The sequence below is a fragment of the Salminus brasiliensis genome, chromosome 12, assembly GCF_030463535.1.
Source record: "Salminus brasiliensis chromosome 12, fSalBra1.hap2, whole genome shotgun sequence".
NCBI classification, from domain to species: domain Eukaryota; kingdom Metazoa; phylum Chordata; class Actinopteri; order Characiformes; family Bryconidae; genus Salminus; species Salminus brasiliensis.
This window is the reverse complement of record NC_132889.1, coordinates 15,202,389-15,225,997: the sequence shown is the minus strand read 5'-3', so window position 1 is coordinate 15,225,997 and position 23,609 is coordinate 15,202,389.

Sequence of the window (23,609 nt, the reverse complement as noted above, 5' to 3'; positions counted from 1 at the left end):
CACCTTTACTTCTTTTGAGATTCTCTACATTAATATATCAAATCCAGCCACAAATAAAAATGCATTCACACTAGTTAATATCTATAGGCCTCCAGGGCCCTATTCTGAATTTTTAAAAGAACTTAGTGACTTTGCTGCAGACTTGGCAGTGTGCAGCGACAAAGTTATAATAGTAGGAGACTTTAATATTCATTTAAAAAAAACAGACAATCCATTAACAAAGGCGTTTGTATCAATCTTAGATTCTGTCTACATCACACAAAACATAACTGGACCCACACATTACTGTAACCATACCCTAGATTTAGTCCTGACCCTGGGTGTTAGCATTGATCATCTAAATATTGTACCTCAAAGCTCAGTAATATCAGACCATTATCTAATCTCCTGAGCTACATCTTAGGCAAAATGTTAATTTGTCTCCCCAACACTGTCTAAAGTGCACAATAACCGCAGTGACAGCTGTACAGTTTACTAAAAACATCCCACCCCTATCAACCTTAGCTTACACTCCGCCAGACCAAGCGGAGCTCGTTAAATTAACAAACGATCTAGAGAATACCCTTTGATCAACCTTAGACAAAGTAGCACCGTTTAAAAGTAAAATGACAAGGCAAAAAAGGCTCGCACCGTGGTACAGTGATCAAACTTGTACCTTAAAACAAACAGTGCGGAAACTAGAGCGTAAATGGCGGACGACCAAACTAGAGGTGTTCCACTCTGCGTGGAAGGACAGCCTTAGTCAATATAGAAAGTCACTCATTAAAGCTCGCTCAGTGTATCTGGCCTCGCTAATTGAGAAAAATAAAAACAATCCCAGAATACTTTTTAGTGAGATCTCTAAACTTACTAAAAGCCAGGCAGATACTCAACCCAATCTTTAACCATAAAACTTAACCTGTTTTTATGAACTATTATAATAATAAAATAGAAAATATTAGACAACCAATCCAACCCTGCTTATTAAATCAAACATGGCCGTCACCTGGTGGAGCTGTTTTAGAAGATAACTTAGTTGTAGAACAAAGACTGGAAGCCTTCAACCCACTTCCACAGCCAGAACTAGAAAAAATTATTTACTCATCAAATTGTACAACCTGTCCACTCAACCCAATTCCCTCTAAATTGCTAAAAGTAATACTCCCAATCATAATCAGACCTCTTTTAACAATTGTAAATTCATCCCTTAGCCTTGGGCATGTACCCCAAACCCCAAAATTAGCAGTCATAAAACCTTTAATCAAGAAACCAAATCTTGACCCCAGTGTATTGTCTAATTACAGACCCATCTCCAACTTAACATTCGTATCTACAATATTAGAAAAAGCTGTGGCCCAACAACTCTGCTTATACCTGAGTAAGAATGACTCGTATGAGAAATTCCAATCTGGATTTAGACCCAATCACAGCACAGAGACAGCCCTAGTGTTGATGATCTCCTTCTTGCCTCTGATCAAGGCTACGTATCTTTATTAGCCCTACTAGACCTCAGTGCAGCCTTTGATACAATAGATCATACTATATTACTAGAAAGATTAGAGAAAATGGTTGGAATCACAGGGACAGCCCTATCGTAGTTCAAATCATATCTAACGGGACGCTATCAGTTTGTAAAGATAAAATATTTATCTTCAAATTACACAGAAGTAAGATATGGAGTTCCGCAAGGCTCAATTTTAGGGCTGCTACTATTTACATTATACATGTTACCACTGGGCTCAGTTATAAGCAGACATGGCGTTAATATCCATTTCTATGCAGATGACACACAGCTCTATATATCAGCCAAACCTGAAGATAAATTTAGATTACACAAAATGGAGGACTGTGTAAGGGATATAAAACTCTGGATGTCACATAACTTCCTTCTCCTCAACAGTGACAAAACCGAGGTTCTCCTTTTAGGTCCAAAAGACACTAGAAATAAACTATCTGACTTAATGTTAGACTTGGCTGATACTTCCATTATTCCTGGTTTAGTGGCTAAAATCTTTTTTTTTTTTTTAGCATTTGAGCAACTAAACTAGCCAATATTAGTAGGACAGCCTTTATGCAGAAACTCCTTATCTCTACAGGACGCAGAAAAGCTAGTACACGCTTTTATTACTTCAAGGCTAGATTACTGTAATGCACTTTTGTCAGGTTGTTCCAGCAAGAACCTCAATAAACTTCTGCTGGTTCAAAATGCTGCAGCCAGGGTCCTTACTAAAACTAGAAAATCTGACCATATCAGTCCAGTTCTATCAGCACTTCATTGGCTCCCAGTTAAATTCCGTATTGAATACAATTTTTTTCTATTAACATATAAAGCCCTACATGGCCTCGCTCGTGAGTACCTGCAGGATCTTATTACATATTACAAACCTTCAAGACTACTTAGATCTCAGGGTGCTGGACTCTTACTCGTTCCCAAAATTCAGTAAACCTCAGCAGGGGAAAGAGCCTTTTCTTATAAAGCTCCACAACTCTGGAATAACCTTCCAGATAATGTTTGGGACTCAAACACAGTCTCAATCTTTAAATCAAAGCTGAAAACTCATCTGTTTAGTTTAGCTTTTGGTAATTAATGTTTCCCCTTAGATAAAGGGTGTAGATCCAGGGGTTCGCGGACCCAGAGAATTGTAGTACACTGAGATGCTGGAGCTGTCGTCTCACTGCTTACACGCAATCACTCAGGTTTGTGGACGGTTGAGCAGATAGATGCTGGCTTTTTCAGGGTGCTCCCGTGTCTGTGTTACCTTCTGGCTCTCTCCTTTTAATTAGGCTGTTATAGTCAGACCTGCCGGAGTCATCAGACACATTCTGATACTGCTCAACATTCTCTGCTCTCCATAAAATTCCTCTCAGAACGAACTCTCTTTTTACCTTCTCCGAGTAAATGGCTACCCAGCCTGACCTGCTGGAAGATTGCCCACTGAGGTCCCCTCTACCTGCGTCAAACCAGCTGCGTAACCAACTCGTAACTATCTGCCATTATTAATACCACCATTATTATATTGGTTGGCTTGCTCACTGGGGGTTTTGACCATCATGTCTTACGTTATTTTCTTCTTTCTTCTTTGTCTCTGTCTTTTATTAATCACTATTTATGTAAAGCTGCTTTGTGACGACAACAGTTGTAAAAAGTGCTATACAAATAAATCTGACTTGACTTGACTTGACCAGACATGTTTGTAGTCTTAAACCAGGATATCCTCCTGCCGCCTCGCTTTATGAGCAAACGTACCGTAACAATGTCTACAGCTATGTCTGGCATCATAGTCATGCGGAATACAAAAAAGCTTTAATTAAAGCCAAATCATCATAAATTGCATCACTAATAGACAATAACAAACACAAGCCCAGATTCCTTTTTAATACTGTGAATAAACTCACCAGCAGTCACAGACAAACTAACTCAGCCATTCCTGCTGACATTAGCAGGATAAAATTGAAAACATTGGACTAAAAACCACTGCAGTGAATGTTGATGAATGGTGCACCAGCTGTAATGCACACTCTGAATATTTCCATCCGGTTACTACAACACAGTACACACAGTTGTAGACAGGTTCTGCCTAGGGTTATACAACCAGTACTGGCCATAGTTAACTGTTCCCTCAACATTGGCTACATTCCTAAATCCCTTAATTCAGCAATTATCAAGCCTTTTCTTAAAAAAACTAACCTTGACCCCAATGAGCTTGGTATTTATAGACCAGTCTCAAATCTCCCCTTTATAGCCAGGGTCCTAGAAAAAGCAGTGTTTCAGCTGCTGTGCACCTACCGCCACAACAGTAGCATTTACAAGGCCTTTCAGTCTGATTTAGACCCGACCACAGCATTGAAACAGTGTCACTAAGAGCCACAAATTACCTCCTCATTTCATTTGATAGGGGCTGCACTACTATTGTGCTGCTTGACCTTAGTGCTGCCTTTGACACAGAAGGTCATGCAATTCTGCTTGACAGGCTTGAAAATACTCTAGGAATTGAAGGATCTGCCCTCGCTTATCTAACAGATTGCCACCAATGCGTTTACTTAAATAATGAATATTCTTACTACTCAAAAGTAAGATATGGTGTTTCTCAGGGATCAATCCTGGGTCCGCTACTGTTTACTCTTTATATGCTGCCGCTGGGCAAAATAATCCGTAAACATGGTATTGACTTTCATTGCTATGCTGACACCCAGCTCTACTTATCTGCCAAAGCAAATGAGGACATTTGGTGAACAGACTGTCAGACTGTTTAATCATGAGCTGCATGAAGAATTGTACGATGAAATGCAGATATTGTTCAATTTTACTGTAAAAAGTTCTTTTTCAAATTTCAGATTTTCAGAGTTGTCTAAAACTAACCTACTTTCAAAGCTTCCAAGTGTTTCACTTAACTTACACTATAGTCCAATTATTTGTGGACACCCCTGCTAAACAATGCTTTCAGCTACTTTATGTTGCACTCATTGCTGACACAGATGTGCAAATGCACACACACAGCTTGTCTAGCCCCTGTAGGTTAGACTGAGCTGTGGATCAGTGGAACTGTGTTTACTGAAATGATGGATGGTGCTCCATCCAAAACTTTAGAGATGGGTTGGAGAGTTGGGGATGATTAGGTGGAGTGATCAACCAATATACTGACCTCACTAAAGCTCTTGTCGTTGAATGCAATCAAATCCTCACAGCGATGCTGAAAAAAGTGTAAACTAGAGAAATCTTTGAGTAACTCAACCCAGAGATGTTATTAATGAGGAGACCGGTCGCTGGTTGAAATATGAATGGGAGTTCTCGTAATGCTCAAAATGGTGCCTGTTTACTTACAAAGCCCCGCCCTTCAACACAAACAACCAATCAGGTTACAAGTTACTGATGAAGTCCCGCCCTTCTGATGTACTTTTGTTATATTTTATTGCTGCTACATTACATATCCTTGGGTTTAAAATTTGGAAAAAAAAAGGAATTGGAGTTTTATTAATCTTTTATATTATGTAACTTTAATATTAGCGGGGTAATTCATTAACACAGTGAATTTCTGAATTTAAAGTTATTCATTTTTATTCACTTAATTGTTACTTAGCAAATACCTTAAACTACCTTAAGCTAAATCAATTATTTATTTCAATAATCGTCAGATTATTCGATTGTAAAAATAGTTGTTTGTTGCAGCCTGAGAAGCTTTAAAATGAATAAAGATTTTATTTCAATTGAAGTGTTTTATTTTATTACTCCATTGAGTGTCATTAGTAAGAGAAGGACATTAATATGTAATGTTTAATATCTCTAAGTTAGTTCATGAACATTAAAGCACATACACTTACTAATTTAACAAAACTAATAAATAGCCTCACTCTGCTTACAGGGCCAAATCTCCTTTCAGTCCAACTTGAGTGTCAAGTAAAATAATAATAAAAAAAAGTTTTACTTTTACCAGCGTTTATTTGATGTTTTTCAGTTTCATGTCAATGTAAAATATATAAACGAATTCCTAAATAAAATAAAAAGTCAGATACAGACAAGCATATTTGTGTTTATTTACATTTGTGTTTTAGGCTGTGGCCAATCGACTGTGGGGAGAAGCAGTTTGACCAATTGTTGCTGTAGACCGCAGTACATGTAGACCAATCACGGCAGTGAGAAGGCGGGACTTCAACAGTGTGTTTAAAGCTGTAGAAATCCGCACAGACTGAGTAGCGACTGTAGAAAGAGACGCAGACGTGAAATAAATGCACACACATTTTTCACATCCCAAAAAGAGAACATGTCCGGTAAAAAGAGGACGTCTGGTCACCCTGCTTAACCAACCTCCACTTAGTCATTCCTGGTGTATAATTTTGATATGAAGGGCAAATTAAACAGTCAGTTTGGTCAGTGTCCACTGACCAAATAAACCCATCAACTCTAATCAGGATTTCTACTGGCGCTTTCCAGCTGCTGGTCTTTTAACACAGGTTTAACTCAGTCTGATATTAAACGGTATATTTGCGCCATCTGCTGTTCAGTCCACCACATTACATCAGCGCGGTATTTTCCTCTTACAGCGTTTATCATTTTTAACATTTTAAATGATACTGATATTGTATTATTCAACCAATCATTTTAAATGCTTTTAAATGTATTAATAGTGGTGACTTTTTAACAGATGTTTTAAATTGAATTAAACTACATTAAATGAAATTAAACTGGTGATTTTTTGTTGATAGTTGTATAATTGTTATAATCAGAAAAGTGCTGGACACCACCAGGGCACTAGATAAATGATTAAATGCTGGCACTGAATATACAGTGATAAATAACACGTTTACCAGAAACAGAGACGCTACGACAAACATGTCTGCCCTTACTGGAGTAACACTGGTGTAATTGGCGCTTTGTCGCCGTCTAGCGGCCAGAATCTGTAACTGACTGTAACTCTCATTAAAGAAATTACGAGGCTCGTTTCCTTTGACCCAGTGACTCTGCTGCTGCTGGAGGAACAAGAATAACCCTCTCGTATTGCAGATATTAGATCTATTATTTGATATTATAATAGTGGGATAAAATCCATAGTAGAGAATATTGTAACCTACAACTCGATGTCTTTTGTTCAGACGCTAGAGGGACCCCAGAGTGAGTTCAAAACAATGGGTCTATATGAAGCTGTTCAAAATAGTCATTTATAAATGATTCATCATTTTTATACAGATAACAGCTCTCACTGTAACACAGAACAGAGGAAAACAACTCAACACACTTTTAATCAACAATTATAGGACTTCAGTGGTTTCAATGGTTAAAAATGTTTGAATGTTTTTTCTGGTCTTTCAGGCAGGAATTATCTTTAATTACTAAAGCAGAAGAAATCCTTACATAAATGAATAAGAAGAAAATGTAACAGCGTACACATCCTGCCCTACAGGAAACAGATGTAGAGCAGAAACCGCTTCCATTCTGGCTACTGAGTGCTGATTGACTGGTGAACTGATCTGCTTATCGGCTGGTCAGACTCACTGACGTCTTGAATTATGTCTCATAATTAATTAAAATGTGTACTGTGTTGAGAACGTGAGCAGTTATCTATATCAAAATGTAGGATCATTATTACTTACATTATTACGACTGTTCCGGTCGGCGGCGCGTTAACACGCAGCGGCCACTCTTGGTCCGAGAAATGGTGCTTTTTGTGTCATTGTTTGTGGATATTTACATCCATCTCTGCAAATATGTGCACCGGAACACCAGTGCACATATTCTACCACCGCCAGACCCTGCTTCAGTAGAGAAATCAGCCTAGAAACAATATTCCGGACGAAGTTCTGCAGACGCTACAAGAGCTCAGCCTGCTACAAGACCCAGGCCTGCAGTCCGCGGCGTTTCCTGATGGCGGAGCCCGGCGGAAGTGTCATCGCAAGTGGTGCGAGCGAAAGCGGAAGCGCGGTAAGAGAGCCGGGGTTCGCGCGAGGCTAAAGGCTAGCCCTAGCCGTCCGGCTATACCATCGCTATTCCTCGCAAACGTCTGCTCCCTCGACAATAAACTGGACTGCATTCGACTCCAGCGAGCGACCCAGCGAGAGTTCAGAGACTGCTGTGCTCTAGTCTTTGTGGAATCGTGGCTCAGCGACAGTATTCCAGACAGCGCCATTCAGCTAGACGGGCTAGCCTCGTTCAGAGCGGATAGGAGCGCGGCTCTGTCCGGGAAGACCCGCGGTGGAGGCGTGTGTGTTTACATCAACACGGAATGGTGTAACAACGCTGTGACTGTCGCCAAGCACTGCTCTCCGCTGGTGGAGTTCATCATAGTCAAGTGCAGACCTTTTTATTTAGTACGGGAATTCTCCGCCGTGCTGATAGCCGCCATGTACATACCACCTAGCGCTAGCGCTAATGCTAATGCTAAGGAGGCACTGTGGGAACTGCACGGGGGCATCAGCGATCTGCAGACCAAACATCCAGACAGACTGTTCATTGTCGCCGGAGATTTCAACCATGCAAATCTCCAGTCAGTCCTCCCTAAATTCCATCAACATGTGGACTTTGCAACGAGAGGAGCGAACGCGCTGGACCTGGTTTACACAAACATCCCCAGCGCGTACCGGGCGGAGCCCCGCCCCCACCTCGCGTTCTCGGACCACATGTCTGTGTATCTGACTCCAGCTTACACACCCCTCATCAGACGCTCCAGACCAGTTCAGAAGCAGGTGAGAACCTGGCCGGCAGGAGCCATCTCTGCCCTTCAGGACTGTTTTGAGTGCACTGCATGGGACATGTTTAGGGAGGCTGCGACTGAAGGCGACTCTGTTAACTTGGAGGAGTACACAGCATCAGTCACTGGCTACATCAGTAAGTGTATTGATGATGTCACTGTCTCCAAGACCATCACCACACGCCCAAATCAGAAGCCGTGGATGACTCCTGAGGTGCGTGCGCTACTGAGGACCCGCGACTCGGCCTTCAGAGTGGGTGACAAGGCGGCCCTAAGGAAAGCAAGAGCCAAATTGTCACGAGCCATCCGAGAGGCAAAGCGCGCACACGCCCAGAGAATCCACAACCACTTTAAGGACACCGGTGACACACGGCGCATGTGGCAGGGCATCCAGGAAATCACAAACTACAGGACAATGCCACCGTCCTGTGACAGTGATGCCTTCCTCCCAGATGCCCTGAACGACTTTTATGCACGGTTTGAGGCACAGAACAACACGTTGGTGAGAAAGACCACACCCAAGCCGGACGAGCAGGTGTTGTGCCTGACTGCAGTGGACGTGAGGAAAACTCTGCGCAGAGTCAACCCACGAAAAGCTGCAGGACCAGACAACATCCCCGGCAGAGTGCTCAGAGAGTGTGCAGACCAGTTGACAGATGTTCTCACGGACATCTTCAACGTCTCCCTGCGCAGCTCCACTGTCCCAACGTGCCTCAAGACCACCACCATCGTCCCCGTGCCGAAGAAGTCCACGGTGTCCTGCCTCAATGACTACCGTCCCGTAGCTCTCACGCCCATCATCATGAAGTGCTTCGAGAGGTTAGTCATGAGGAACATCAAGAACCAACTGCCCTCTTCATTGGACCCCCTGCAATTTGCATATCGTCCCAACCGCTCCACGGACGATGCCATCACCACCACCCTTCATCTCTCCCTTACCCACCTGGAGAAGAAGGACACCTATGTCAGAATGCTGTTCATAGACTTCAGTTCAGCATTCAACACCATCATCCCACAGAACCTCACGAGGAAGTTAAGCCTGCTGGGCCTCAACACCCCCCTCTGCAACTGGATCCTGGACTTCCTGACAGGAAGGCCCCAGTTAGTCCGGTTCGGGGACAGCAGCTCCAGCACCATCATCATGAACACTGGGGCACCTCAGGGCAGTGTACTGAGTCCTCTGCTGTTCACCCTGCTGACTCATGACTGTGTTGCGAAACACAGTTCTAACAGCATCATAAAGTTCGCCGATGATACAACTGTGCTGGGTCTCATCAGCAAAGGCGACGAGTCAGCATACAGAGAGGAGGTGCAGCAGCTGACAGACTGGTGTACAGTCAACAACCTTCACTGGAATGTAGAGAAGACCAAGGAAATGGTTGTTGACTTCAGGAAATCAAGACCGGACCACTCTCCGCTTAACATCAACGGGTCCTCTGTGGAGATCGTTAAGAGCACCAAGTTCCTTGGTGTCCACCTAGCGGAGAACCTCACCTGGTCCCTGAACACCAGCTCTACAGCCAAGAAAGCCCAACAGCGTCTCTACTTCCTCCGGAAGCTGAGAAAGGCCCGTCTCCCTCCACCCATCCTCACCCTCTTCTATAGGGGAACCATAGAGAGCATCCTAAGCAGCTGCATCACTGCCTGGTTTGGGACCTGCACAGCCTCTGACCGCAAGTCCCTCCAACGCATTGTGAGGACAGCTGAGAAGATCATCGGAGTCTCTCTCCCCTCCGTCATGGACATTTACACCACCCGCTGCATCCGCAAAGCAACCAGCATTGTGGATGACTCCACCCACCCTTCACACAGTCTGTTCTCCCTCCTGCCATCAGGAAGAAGGTACCGCAGCATCCGGTCCAACACGACCAGACTCTGCAACAGCTTCTTCCCCCAAGCCATCAGACTCCTCAACACAACTCAACTCCTGAACTGATATCTTACACTCTCCCTCTCTCTCTTTCCAACCATTTATCCCAGATAACATGGGAAGCATTTTTTGCACAAGCATTTGCACTGATAACTTTACTACCTCACTGGACTCTATTTATCGCACATTGCACAACTTGCACACTACCGTCATTATTTATTATCCTCTGTCTGTACTGTGTTGTCTGTCCGCACTTGTTTGTTTGTGTTGCACTTGTGTCTTGTATGCACTGTCTATGTTGCACCATGGTCCGGGAGGAACGTTGTTTCGTTTCACTGTGTACTCTGTATGTAGTTGAAATGACAATAAACCCACTTGACTTGACTTGACTTGACTTTTGCACAAAAGCTCCGTACGGACCCCTTCATTTTAGACTTGCGGTTGAGCGCCCTATAGGGTCCGAACAAAACGGAGGGCATAATCAATTGCTTTATCCATTTAGAATAATGTGTAATAGTGTTGGTCATATAAAGTCCTCAGTATAGGGGGGGTCGGGGGGGGGGGGGTCTGATATTTCTTGTCACTACAAGTTCTCTTGGATTGTATTAGCTAGCATGCTACTGCTTAGCCAGCCGAGTTGCCCCCCCCCCCCCCCCCCTTCATAGTGTGTTTTATCTAGTGGTAGTTGTTGTTTATTGCTTTATTATTTTTTTTTGGATCAATGGGCCAATTATCTGCTGATCTTGCACAAGGTTAGCTCGATAGCGGATAGCAAGTGCTGTTGGTATCAATTTTAAATGCCAGAGTAGCAACAATATTACATCAGTTTAACTTGCTAATGTTTAACATTTGATTAATACAAATAAATAGCAATACTTTATTCAGATAAAAACATCTCAGTAATAATCAATAAATATCTTTTCATACATTTTAATCTGGCATATAAGTATGACAGCTGTGTGAAGATGGACAATTAATCACGTGCAATATTTTAACCAATGGGACAGTTGGGGGGATAGGATGTGTCACTGCACCGGCCGGTCTGACCTACTTACACCTAGAAGAGTCTTTATACAAGGAAGCTGTTACTGACATATTGTGATCTCTAGATGGCCCTTCTTTCACGCGTTGTTCAGTTGGGTGTAGAGACTCTCGATATGTCAGGTAAGTATAAACTGTGCTTATAAGAATAATATTATAATTATGTTATATTACATAATGAATATATATATTAGAATAATCCATTTATGTATTATATATTTATGTAACAAAAAACAGACCGTTAACAAGTATTACACTAAGAGAGAAAAATATACTAAACAATAAATAGAATAAATAATAAGTTTAAAAAGTAATAAAGAGCTGTAATCAGAAATCTGTACTTGTACAGGTTTGAATACTGTAAATCAATATGTAGCCTGAGTAGACATCTATATACAAACTATTATGTACAGATATGATATAAACATTTATAGAAACTTAACATCTGTACAGCTGTGCAAATAATCATAGTGTAAATGGTAAGCATGTTATGTATCAGTACTTTGTTGAAGTTAAATCCAGTTTGGTTCAGTGAAATTTAGAAGTTCAGTTCAGTTTTAGAATAGGTTTATAGATTTGGGTGTGAACCCTAACGTAACATTTACAGTTCTATTATTAAGCTTATATTTCACAATTGCACATTTCTGTGCCAAACTTCATGACAGTACATCAGTTATGAGAGAAAAAAGTACATTTTAATAACAATAATAAGAATAAAAGTAGTTAAAATAGTAAAAAAGGGGTTAAAAGTCATGTTTGCTGCTTTTCCTGATCTCAGTGTCTTCGCCTCCTCCTCTTCCTCTTCCGCTGCTTAGGCATTGGCTCTCTGCTTGTATCCAGTTCAAAGTGAGGGGCGAAGCTTGTCCCAGTGGGTGAGCTGAAGACCTCTGCGATATGGACCTGTCCATCAGGCTGGACCTTCATACTCAGCGGCACTCCTCCCACAGACGCTGCTTTACTTCTCAGCCTAGCTGCAGGCTGTAAGGATGGAGATGTCCTGAAGGAGTTCTGAGCAGAGGGTCCACCACAGGACCAGCAGGGAGCTCTCTCTACCAGTGGAGCTGGTCTCTGGGACTGAGTCAGGAGCAGTGGGTGGACTGACAACAGTCTGAATCAAGAAGCACAAGAAGAAGATTCGGAACCTGATTGTTTTTGGACCTAAATCCACATCTACAGAGGAGCCTTACTACCTCTACTCTGAAGGAGTCTATTAAATTAAGAAGGAGGATCATGGATGAAGGGTTTCTAGGTTGTGCTGGTGTTTGGTTTACCTGCTGAGGAGTACTGATAGACTTGGAGATGCAGCCTGGGGCTCAACACCTATACTGAGATCTCTGGAGCTTCGGGCTTAGAAGCTCTACTTTTAGCTGCAGCCGCTTCCTCCAAGTACTCTCTCAGCCGTCTAGTAGGTACTAGTTTCCTCCTGAGGCCTTACTGACCTGCAGAAGAACGATTCCTCGAATCCTGAAACTAAAATATGAATATTTAATAATTATGTACAGTTAGAAAGTTTAGTCTACTTTAATAAAAATACACCTCAGAAGATCAATGTACCATTTCTGTAGATGTTTCTGTAGGAGACGTAGCTGCTGTTGCTTTCAAGAGCAGATCTGAAGAGCTTGTGTTATCAGAGGTGTAACTTTGATTGTGTTTACTTTTGAAATCTGGACTCAGAATTCTATCTGACATCAGCAGGTACTTATGACCTCAAGGATGGTTGAGGCCCAAATTTCTGCTGAGTGGTTGTCGACGCTTTCTCTCTAATTTCCCCAATTAGCTAATAAGCACTTAAGAATGATGCATAAAAGAATCCAGCTCCGTAGTCAATAGAAAGGCAGAGTACAACCTTTATTTCTGCATAAAGTGTACAAAGAAGAGTGAAGACTAAGGCACTACATGTGATGTGTTAGCCTGAGACAGACAGCACTTCCCCAAAGCAGTCTAAAAAGCAAGGCTCTGCCATATACCTATATACCTTCCTTATCATGATGCGGTCACCCCTACGCATATTTTTTGTCATAATGTGTTTCGGCTGGCGGTGTCATGCTAAGGTCGTTGTGGCATAATACATACATTGAACATGTTAAATGCAGATAACGTATTTTCAAATACAAATAACCATCATTTCCCCCCTTTCGTAACTTTGTTACGAACAATGTATCAGGGTGATTAAATCAGTACATGTGAGTATAGTAACATAGTATCATATGATATATGATTATATGCGTACAGTCATTATTGAAAAAAAAACACATCAGGTGGATACATAATGATTTAAAGAAAAACATTTAAAAAATATTTCAAAAATGATATATCTGCTGAAGCTTATTCATCCCCAGTTCGTAGCTTCCTGGAGAGGTCCCTTGCTCATGGTTTTTCTAGTTTCCTACTAATTGTGATATATGTTGGAGTAACCATCAATACTTGAGTCGATATAATGTATGAAAGAACACATCAACTCAGTCAAAATAATGTGGGTAAGTAAGCAACATACTAGTAACATAAGTAAACAATTCAAAGTCTTGTGAGCATGAGTAAACAACTTGAAATCTTGTGAATATATCATTTTCCCCCTAGGAACCACGATATACTGAACCACAACATACTATAAGCCAATCAAAGAGTCAGGCGATCAAGACCTTACAAGAAAACAGTCAGGAAAGTTGGTCCACGGGCTGCGGCAAGCCATCACAGGCTAAGAATGTGCAAGGAGATCACCTTAATGGCTCGTCAAAAGGACGGGCCCCGAAAATGATTTAGGCTTCATGTAGTAACGCCGCTCCCCAGAACAGACCACCATCCGACTGTAACATTAGCAGGTCCATCTGGCCAAGAATCTAAAGTTATAATCAAAGAATAAATCTTAATGAATGTTATAGTATGGTAGGCTAATGGGGAAACTTAGGACTTATGAATGGAAGTCATGGTAACATATTCAGAGTCATCATTTGGCCGAAAATCATCTGTGAATAGGTCATCATAGGATGAAATTGTGTAAAGGAGAGGTCGCGATCGTGGCAACAAAAAATAATCAGTGGGGCAGGAATGTAAATTGTATAGGCCTGCATACATTTCTTTGGACACAGATTTGTCAACCGCCCTAACTATAAGGTCTTGAATGCAAGGGATAACACAACAACCGCATAAGGCCAGTACAGATAGGCCCACTATCAGGTTTGACAGAATGGCAATGGTGAAGGCCTTCCATCTGCCAAACATGGACTCTAGCCATCCAGTTAGACTGGAGTCAACGCCGGAATTTTCAGCTAGTTCGTTTCAAAGACTCTTCAGGTATGAAAGAGCTTCAGTATTGCTCCCATCACTAGCAGTATGGTTTGGAATAATGGTACAACATGAATCACCGAACATAGCACATACTCCACCCCTTTCAGCTAAAAACATATCAAGTGCAACATGGTTTTGCCATGATATTAAAGAAGAAGCATGGAGTTGTTCGGCAATGGCAGACAGGGCATCATAGGATGGATTCAAAGCCTGCTGTGACTGGATCCCTAGCTTTAAACTCATCAGGGACCCCCCTTGGGACGCCAATCGCATTGATATAGACCTTGTCATCAAAGCTTGATAGAGGAGTATCTCATCAAACTCTATGTTTAGGGGGAGTGGATGCTGGGCTTAAAACACCTTTGTTCAGTTCCTCTTGTGAGACCGGGACTAGTGTGAAGGGAACAATCAACATTACTCTAGCGCAAAGACCTGTCCAGCCATCATCTAGGGTAACATACAGCCAAGGGTCCCCACAAACCCAATATACATCTGGGACAGAGACTTCATTATCTTTTAAAGCAAATAATGGGTGATTTGGTTGTACAAACTCAACAAATGTGTTGGTATGTTTTTCAAACATGCGCAATCCAGTTTGTGATGGTAAGACAGTTCTGTCTACCATCCAAATTCACAATTTCCAGTTCTTCAGCTCGGGACCTGTACCAGTTGGGGCGTAGGAACAATCAGGGAAAACAGTGCTATTAATCCAAGAGGCCAGCAAATTGGCTTGATTTTCAGTAACAACTGGTGTGGTCATTGGAGAGAAAATTGTCATGTTTTGATACTTGGAACAAAGGGCCTTACTCTGAAAATCATGGTATCATGAGTTACCCTTATACATCAGACACCAAAACGGGCACAGGTCGCGAGATGAGACATCAAGGTTGTTATTACATTCAGTTGAGTTAAATGGGACAGGCCAAATCAAGGGATGTGAGCGTCCTTTAGCACAAACCACACAATTATCTTTTGTGAGAGAACGGACAGTGAAGGACATAAAGGACATCTAAACATTTGTGACCTGAAAGGAGAAGTTAACATTAGATTATGTTTTGAATGTGTTCAATAAGACTAGCCATTACATGTCTAGGCAACCTAAATGAAATAAGTTTGTTAGACACGTAGGATTGATTTTGGGCCTGTGGGCAAGGATACTTTGCTGATTCTTTCTTATGGGTTGACAAGATCAGGGGTAGGACAACAAGGATTGAAATGATTGTTAAAATCAACAGTGTCCCTCTTAGACCACAAAGTCCAGGTCACCGGAAAGGGTGCCATGGACGTCTACACGGTGTAAGCATGATGCTGGAAGGTGGCTGTGGATGCAGAGGCCACTGACGATCCAGAGGATGACTAGTAGGATGAAGAAGACTGATCAGAATACTGATGGTAGGTCAGGTCAAACAAAGGTCTGTCTTGTTGAGGAGGAAGTCTCTGATGCTTGGCACTCAATGGACAGGTATTGCGGTATTGAACCAATCCACACTCTGGCATCCACGCACACGTGGTCCAGGTGCAGAGAACAGCACCACTACCTGAGGAGATGGTGCAATACAACCAGACAGATCTACCTGGGTGCCTGGTATGGATCTCGAAACCTTTTCTAGTTGGTTGATCTCCCAGGAGTTTTCTTATTCTCTTTAGTAGGCGGGAAGCAGTACTGGGCTTGGCGAAAATCTTGATGTAACCTGGGAAGTCGTGGGAGGGTGCGTCAAAGTTATTCAGTTGTGGCAAATTAATGGGCTGAGCAGTTGCCAGGTTTCTTCCTAGGGTGGATAAAGGAGATGCCGCCGCACAATCTACTCCTTCAAACACGTTGATATCACACTTGAAATCCAGGGTCGCTTAGGTTTTGGAGGCGGTATTAACCACTTCCCTTTTTACATAGGTTAGATGAGTTATGTCCTGCTATGGGTTTTGGGTGATGTTCACTTGACAGCTGAACCTTAAAGACAAAAAAAAAAATACTGTGCAGACATAAATGAAAAGAAACAGTGATTTAACAGTAATAATCGGGCTACACCTCAGTGTACTGCATGATAATACACTGAGCAGGATACGTAAGTCTAGCCTTCTCATAGAAGTGCTTGACAGCAGGAATAATGCAACTAAGCAAAATGAGAATAGTGACAATTGTAATGAAAATTTGAGGCAGCATTGACTGCCAATGCTGCGATTCTATCCAGGCCCACCAGGAGCTATCCTGTGGATCGATACTGGCTAGGTATTGATCACGACGCTTAGTCAATATATTCAATATACTTGTAAGGTTATCTACAATCCCATCTGGGTGGATGTAGGTACAACAATGGTTGCCAAACATTACACAGATATCTGCATTATCAGCCTTGGATGCATCATTCGTGAATCGTTTTGAGAGATAAAGTTTCTCAATGTCACTCAGCTTCCTGCAGCGAGTCAATGGTGTAGTTTAAGAAATGCTGTTGATTATACCATAGATAATTCAGTAAGGAACTGTTCATGACTTGTGCCCAGGAGAAGTGTTGTGGTGATACTAAGTCGATAGAATCCACGGGTGTATTCAGCGGAACATTAGTTGTTGGGCTAGCTGTGGGGGCTACGTCAGGGTTGACCAGAAAATTGGAATCAAATAAGATACCACTACCCGTTAGTGCTACAGGAGCACAACAACCATGCCAGTTAGGTGGGATGGTCTGTATGAGTCCAGTTTCATCACATATCCAGAAGATATTTGCAACAGGTAGGGTACCCCCAGTAAAATCCAACATGAAATTAGTGTCAGCCACAAAGGTGCGGTTGGCTTTGACAATGATCTTTCTGCCTACTGCATCATAGGCATGTGGGGTTCATACAAAGCTGGGCCATCCATGTGCTACTCAGGGTAGAGCAAAAGCAAAGTGGGTAAGTTTGGTCAGGTGCTACAATGTTAAATGGCAGTGATGTAGCTGGTCTTCTTAGCAAGAATGGATCACATTTGTCTATGTTGTCATCCATTTGACGAGGATCCATTTAGTGCAACAGGCAACGTAGGATACACTTTTTCTCAGAGGTGTCTCCGATCCCTACACATACTTACACTAGTGAGTGATGCTACCTGTGGTTTTAGTCTTAAATTATGACATGCTATACAAGGTTGGTTAGTAAATGGTTTAGCAGAAAACTGAAGGTATTGGTACAGCACACTGTGCCATCCTCCATCAGGGATGACCATGGTGTCTGGGTCAATGGTTACTACCGTGTCCGTTGACGTAGGACCTTCCAGAACATTCTGCAGGACCTATACATGTGGTTTTGAGGAATCCTTTACACCACACCTTCAGTGGTCTGCCATTGTTCTATAATTATTATACGGTCCAAAGGATCCCTACCTTGGTTAGGTCGCCATGCTAGGTTCTGTTTATCCATGTTCTTTGCCCAGGGGCCCTATTTCGTCTATGTTTTGACTCGATATTGCCAGTGTTTGGTCGAATACTGGTGATTGATATTTCAGCAAAATCTCCAGCTAAGAAGTACAGCAAGACAATCCATACATTTACTTCCATATGTTTGTTTTGTTTCTGCTCAGTTCTCAACCCTCCTTATCTCAAAATTTTGGATAATGCTCAATTTCTTCACCTGGAAAGCGACGAGGGCCCCTACGTATGGCCCGACCATTAATCAGGACTGGTGAGAGGGGGATTTCTTAGAGAATGGTGAGCAGATGTAAGTGCACGATTACCTAGCTGCTGTCTGAGTCTTCAGATTGTGGTTGCTGTCTGGTCATGCTTTCTCACTTCTGTCATTTGGCGAGGGAGCTTCCAGCGGGGCTTCACCTGGTTCTGCTTCGGCTTGTGGTGCTGTGGGCTGAGCCGGCTGATCCACCAGTTTGGTCAACTCAGGTGCTCTGGAACAATGATTCATGTGATACCAGTGAGGACGTCCTTCTACTTTCAGAGCGGTTGGGGTAGTTAATATTATCTTGAACAGTCCCTCGCGTCTAGGTGTACTCCACTTTCTTTTGAAAGTCTTAATGTACACCAGGTCACCAGGCAGCACCTCTTTGATGGATTCATCTAAGGAAAGCATCTACCCAATTGATCTTGTCTCCGTTGTCCATAATGATCTTAGCTATCTTGTCCTTCAACATGCCATTGTATCTTTCTACAAGACCTTGACTCTGGGGATGATAAACACATCCCAGTCTCTGTTTCACTCATAATGCTTGAGTGAGGTAGTGGATAGTGGAGTTGACAAAATGGGGCCCGTTGTCCGAGCTGATTTTGTCTGGGATTCCGAATCTGGGAATCACATCCCTCAGTAAAAATTTGGCAAATGCAGCTACTGAGGCATGACGTGGCAGTGGCAGTGGCTTCTGCCCATTGCTTCTGCTCATTGCCCAAACGTCAATGATCATGATGATGTGCCTGCACTTTTTAACTTCGGTTCCCATGTCCACATAATCCATCATGATGTGTCTGAATGGATCATCGGGAGTGGGAATGTGTCCTAAAGGTGCTGTAAATGATTTCCTGTAGTTGTAGCCAATACAGACTGTACAATTGGACAAAAAATGATCTACTGTTGGGACTAGGTAAGGTGACCACCAGTCCCTTTTGGTTTCTGTCAAAATATCTTTTCTCTGCTTATGGGCTGGCCCATGGGCATCTGAAATAAGTGTTGTTAGCAGCTTACAAGGAGCCAGGAACAGTCCATTGGGACCATACCATAGGCAATACACTAGCACTGTCCTGGGCTTCTTTTAAGCTAGTGAGATCAGCTATGTAGGTTTGCTGTTCATCAGGGATGCTGTATTCCCTGCCAAGTGGTCCTACGGGGCACTGTAGGACGGAAGAGGCTGCCTCTTTAGCCTGCTGATCAGCAAAATTGTTTCCCCTAGTGACTACAGAATTGTCTTATGGCTTGCACATTTGACTATAGCTAGTTTTGAAGGCATCTGAATGGCTTCTAACAGATTAAAAATGGCCTCCCCATGTGCTATTTGGGTCCCATCAGCTCTTACAAAACCCCTTTGGGCCAATATTGACCCATACAGATGACAGACTCCATAGGCATAGGCTGAGTCTGTGAATATGGTGCACCTTTTACCGCCTGCTATTTGACAGGCTGTGGTGACAACACAGAAACAAGAACCATCAACAAATAGAGTTTGCTCTGTGTCTGGGAAAGGATCACTGTACATGTTTTCTCTTGGTTTCAGGAATGTGGAGGTTAGCACCTCACAGTCATGTGGGGTTCCCTCATCAGGTGTGGTCAGTCTTTCTGCTGGGTTGACCCTATTACACTTGTGAATGGTCAATTCTGGTGCAGAAAGTATGATGTGATACCCAGTTCGTCTAGCATTAGTTAGAACAAATGAGGTAGAAGTTAACAACGAATGCAATGCATGGTTGGTGTACAGATCAACTTTGTGACCTTTAGTGATAGAAGTGGCCTTTTCACAAGCAAAGGCTGCGGCAGCCAAGCCTTGGTAACATGGGGGCATGCCTTGTTCAATTTTTTGGTTGCTACGAAGAGTTGGAAAGGTTTAGAGTAGTCTGAAATTGCTAACGCTGGAGCAGTACACAAGTCCATTTTGATAGCCTCAAAGGCTAGCAATGCTTCCTCATCCCATTCTAATTGTCCTTTCAAGTTTTGTTGACCTGCCGCTCGAATTAGCCTCCTTAGAGAAGATGTTTTCAGAGATCAACTGTCTACTATAGCCTGCCATACCTAAAAAGGTTAGCATTTCAGAGACTGTAGTAGGCCTAGGTGCATTCTTTACTGAGGTAATATATGCTGTGTTAATGGCTCTCTGTCCTGTCCTCTCTTTCTGACAGAACTGTAATTTTGACTTGCTTACCTTATGGCCTTTTTCCGCTAGCGCTGTTAGGACTGTTATTGAGTCTGCTTCACATTGTTCTTTACTCTGAGCTGAAATCAAAATATCATCACAATACTGTAGGACAGTACTTCTTACGTTTATATCAGCCAAATCCATGGCCAATATTCGGTTGAACACAGAAGGGGATTCTTTGAATCCCTGTGGTAGGCGGGTGTAAGTTAACTGCAAACAAATCCCTGGACTTTTCATGCAGTGGAATACTAAAAATGCACTAATCGTCATTTGTCAGAGTCTGGTTTGCGGACAGGAAAAATAGGTGTATTACATGGACTTCTGGTTTCAACCAATACCCCTGCTTTAAGCAAACCTTCTATAGTTGGCTTAATCCCATTGTAAGCCGCTGCACTAAGTGAATATTGTTGTTGATGCGACAGACGAGCATTTGGTTTTACTGGAATTTCGTCTTTACCTCCTGATGTCACTAGGCCTATGTCAGTGTCATGTGTTGTCCATAGTCTTTGTGGGACTTTAGCTAAAATGTCCTTCTGTTCTTGGGTGAGTGTGTACTGACCGGCTGTGAGTGTTCGGTCAACAAAGACCTCTGCAATTGTTCTATCAACTGACTTTACAGCTATCTTGCAATAGGACCCATCGGCTGACCTATGTGTGAACCTATTGTCAGTTTTTACCCAATTGACTTCTCTGCATGCCTTCATCATAGGTCCTAGGTCTTGAGGTTGGCTGTCTTGCTGCAGCTGCCACTCCTTGGTGACCGATAAAGATGTCTCATGTAGTGAGGAGAATGTTGCATGTTGCAGAGTCTTGCATGTTCTGTGCCCATGCTGCATCATATTCAGTGTTGGTGTTCGTTGGATCATAATACAGTGTGCAGTGGAGGTCATCCATCACATCAGTCATGTTTGGCCATACTGCCTTGATCCAGGTCTTCCAGCTGTTGAAGTTGTTCAGCAGGTTTGGTTCCATCAGTTTAAGCCAGTACACTGTGGGTTGCTCAGGGCCTTGCTCAATTTTAGTCATCAGCATTTGCAATGTGTTTGGTGGAAGTTCAATTATCACCCCATCCGGGGTGCATTTGATGTTGGCATTCAATTTGCATAATATATCTCTTCCCAACAAATTCACTGGAGTTGAATGTGAATACAAAATTGGCATAACAATGGTTTGGGTGTCTAAAGTCAATTCCAGTGGTTCAGTGAAAGTTAAGACTTGTGTTTTCCCAGAGAATCCTTGAGTCCTGATCTTTTTGTTGGACAGGGGGAGTTGAGCTCCTTCAGGGCCAATCACTGAGTATGCAGCTCCAGTCTCCACTAGAAATGATGTTTTTTGTTAACCATTTATTGAGAGTTTTATTCTCGACTCTCCAGTTGCAGATGCTGAAGCGGTCAATTGCAGATACTCCCCCTTAGGATTCTCTAGGCCCCATCAATACCAATCTTGATTTGGTACTGACCCATTTGGGCAGACACAGCTTATGTGAACTGGTTGTCCACATGTCCAGCATTCATACTGGGGTTGTCTTGATGGAGTTGTTTGAACTGGTTGTTGCACTGGGAGGTTAGCAGCTTCGGGTCTGCCACCCATCATTGGTGCATAGTAGTGTGGCCTACCTCCTCTTGATCCTCTATTTCCTTGTCCTCTTCCTCTTCCTCTATGGCCACGACTTCCTCCGCCAACATAGAAATTGATGGGAGTCATGAAAGGTGTGCTAACATTTGGAGGCATGTTCATTTGTTGATTTGGCATTGTCATGGCTGGTGAAGTCATTTGAGGCTGTTGTGTGGCCACTACAGTTTGTGTGGTACCAGTCATCAGAACTGGGTTGGGTTGAGTCATGGCTGGTTGGGTTAATACTGCAGCTTGATAAGCTGGGTCAGCTTTTTCTTCTTTCTTTGGCTTTTCCTTTTTCTTTAGTTCAGTCAGTTGTGCTTTTTGTAGAAGGACAGTCAATTTCTCCAGGCTTTCTTAGTCTTGCTCTTTCTTTTCCCTATATCTCTCCACATGATGAACTACATGGTCTTTAAAGGTTTGCCACGGCATGCTACTTAGCCCTACAACGCCCTCTTAAGGCCTCTTGTACTTCTTGGGGCAGGCTCTTCTTCAACATCATTTGGAAAAACTTGCGATTGGTCTGTGTCTGGTTCCAGGCAGATCCTGTTTCTTCTAGCCACCTTCTCTGGAAATTACTGATGTGTTCATTGATGCACACTTCTGGTTTCAGCTCCATGGCTTCCAATTGTCCTGGATCCATGTAGGACGGATACTCGTTTCTGATGGCATTCCAAATAATTTCTGTACCTGTCAGCTGAGGTTTCATCATAGTAGTTTCTTGTTACCAGGTCTGGTTCCCCTGCCAGTGTGAAGATGTCCTCCATCTTTGCTTTACCTATGGTTTGGGAAAGGATTGCTTTCAAATCTCCTACGGCCAATTTATGGCCTGCAGTGCGTTCTTCAAAGGCTGTGATCCACTTTGTCATTCTTTTGTGAATCATTTCTTGTGCACAGACTGTTTAGTGTCAGCTTGGGTGGAGTTGGAGAGACTACCGCTGGGTCTTTCAGCCCCCCTCTCGGGCTGGATCACTTCTTCTCTGGATGGACATGGAGTTGGAGTCCTAGAGTGTCCCTCAGAGGCTGCAGGCATGCTTGCAGGGTCTGATTGATCTTTGACTTTGAACTTGACCATGCCTTGCATTTCCATCTTCATATCAGCTTCAGTCCAAGTGGTCACTTCAAGTGGGCACTGTGTTGCAGTTGGTTCTTTGTCCTTGGAGCCTGGAGCATATGGGGGTGGTCGCTCACTCGAGTTCAGGATACAGTCTGGGTCCTTTTGATTGGTCCCCATGTTGCTTGTACAGCTTTTCTTTTTCTTTCAAAAGTGTGGCTTGTTCCATGAAGGCTTTGAGAATGGCCATACATCTTTGTTGTTTGGTGTGCTTTTTCTTGGACGAAACCACCTTCTTCCCTTCCAGGTCTGCAACTGTTTGGCACAGGTCTTCATCAAAGGTTCCTCTCTTGGGCCACTGCTGTGTGAGGTTCTTTGTGAGCTTGTTCCATTTACACATGGTTCTCTTTAATTCTACCCCTGGAGCTTTTCCTGAGGCTGCCACTAAGTCTATGGGAGATGGTTCCTTTTTTTCTATCTTTGAAACTTGTGATCCCATCATGTGTGTCACTATGTGATATTAAGTTGTTGTGTATTAAGTAAATTGTTTGGGTGCTTCTTAAGGATCGCAAGTTGGCCGTGCATGAATTCTAGGTGGGTGCAAGTTAACCTGTGGGTAGATGCGAGGTGAGTCAGTCCAATGGTCAAAGCCTCTAGGTGGAGTTCTCTTTGTCTCTTCTCCTCCTTGGTTTCAGCCAGGAAAGGGTTTGCTATCTGCTCTCTCTCTCTCTCTCTCTCTGTCCCCTGTGGGTCACTGGAGACCTGATA